Below are 2,111 nucleotides of genomic sequence, written 5' to 3' on the forward strand. Positions count from 1 at the left end.
GAGAAACACACATTGGTTGCCTCCTGCATATGACCCGATTCTGTTTCTTTGTTATGGGGTGGGGCCACAACATTAGTAACCAAGAAACAGAATTTCCGGAGGATGAGGCCCAGAAATCAGGATTTTAAAAAGATTCCCAGGTGATTCTAATGTGCAGCCAAGGTTGAGAACCACTGCTGGAAACACTTCAGAAAACGGGTACAACCAACACTGAGTCAGATCACCCCAGAAGCCATGGGAAGGGGCAGGCATGGGAGATGGATTGGGAGAGGAATATTCTTTTCCTGTCTCTGTCAAGCAAAGGGGGAGAACAGATTCCTGTCTAATCAATCATCTTCTAATCAATTAGAGACTCTGTCCTCAGGGCAAGCTTTTTCTCAGTTCTTTATGTCTGTTTCTCCCTCCATCCTCTGACCGGAACAATCTGGGGGTAATGTGAATGTAATGAGCCTGTGCTTACAAAGAGCTTGGCTTATAAAAGCCTCACAATTGCTTGGGATTGTGTTCTCACTAAAGCAAACAAGGCGAAAGTGGAGAGTTGCTATAGCATTCCCAACCCGACATAGGTAAGTTAGGGGTCCCCAAGGCCCCAGGCTCAGCCCTGGTGAACAGGAAGTCCAAAGAATGAGAAAGAGAAGAGAGCTCCTTGGGGATGGGGGTGGGGGGGGGACTGCGAGTTACGGAGCTGAGACATGAGCAGAGGGAACAGGGCCAAATTCTTGTGAACGCTTCATGTAGAGAGAGCTGAGATCCACCCTGGCAGCTGTCATTTCCCTTCCCATGGGCTGCTCTGCAAAGTACCGGAACGGGGCCTCTTTTACTTCCCGCTTGCTAATGATTGCCAATTGGGAGGGGAGGGGGGGCTCTCGAAGGGACAGCAAAGTTATAACAAAGCTGTGTGCTTTTCAAGGGGGTGTTTGCTGAAGGCTCGGTGTCAGCCTTGCTTGATTTAAGTCTTCCCAGATTCTTGCAAAGGCTATAAACAATGAAGTGATGAAATCAGTCCCAGAGCCAGAACAGGGAGGAGGCCTAGTCACGAGGGAGGGCAGAGGAGCACCATCAAGGGGTGGGGAGGCATGAGAAATGAGGCAGGATGGCCTAGAAGGCAGTTCTGCTCCAAGGAGTGGAAGGAATACCTCCCCGAGGGGGCCGGAGATGGCCGGTAAGTCTGACAGCCGAAGCGTTGTTCTAGCTGAGACCATCAGGGGATGAGAGAGCCTGAGGATCCGGGTCAGAGAGAGCACAGGAAGCACCCAGGATTCCTAGGAGGCCCCACCTGAGGCCCCGGTTTATGGGAAAGGCGAGGCAGTCCTGGTACCCACCCGGGGAGTTATCCTCTGAACTCTTGGCGGATGGATGATGGATAGCAGCCTAAGACACAAAGCAGGGCTGAGCAGGCTGCTCTCAGAATTCATATACAGGGGTGGGGCAGTTGGACCAAAGACCCCAGCATAAACCCCAACCCTAGAAGGTGCTGCCCCAGGCCCTGTCACCCTGCGACAGCCATTCTCGTTGCTTTTGTTTGTTTGTTTGTTTTGGCCCCAGTCTTTTCTGATTGGTCAGTCTTCTACTGACTGCTCAGCACCCATACCTGTGGTGGAAGATTCTGTCTCAGTCCAGCTAGTGCTCCTTGAAAAAAGGGGCGTGAGGGCAGGAGGCTGGGGGCTGTGGGGATGGTGCACGGGGGTGGGGTGGGGGATGCACCTGTTTCAGTCACCATGTGTTCAGGATGAAAGGACGCTGAGCCAGATCAAGCAACTGGCTCTGATTTCTTTTCACTTCACGGAAAGGGGGCTGAGCACGGTGCACACAGTGTAGGGAGCTGGACTGGCCCGTGCGTCCTTTCCGCCTTGTGGGAGACCATGGAGTCTCTACAGGGATGTGTGGGGACGTCCCAGTTTCTCAGCCCCTCGGCCCTTACCTTTATCCCTGTTTCCTCTGCCTGCCGTCAGGTCACCTGGAGCTCAAGGGGGCCAACTAGGACCCAGGCGTGTGTGGGGGAGGGTTGGACAGGGGCTGGGGATCGGTAATGAGTGGGGCGTCTGGAAAGGGGTGGGTGTGGCTCGGGTCCCGCCTGGCATCTGACTGCACTTGGCTCATCACAGTGAGGT

This window comes from Myotis nattereri (genome assembly GCF_964212035.1).
Source record: "Myotis nattereri genome assembly, chromosome: 5".
Lineage (NCBI taxonomy): Eukaryota > Metazoa > Chordata > Mammalia > Chiroptera > Vespertilionidae > Myotis > Myotis nattereri.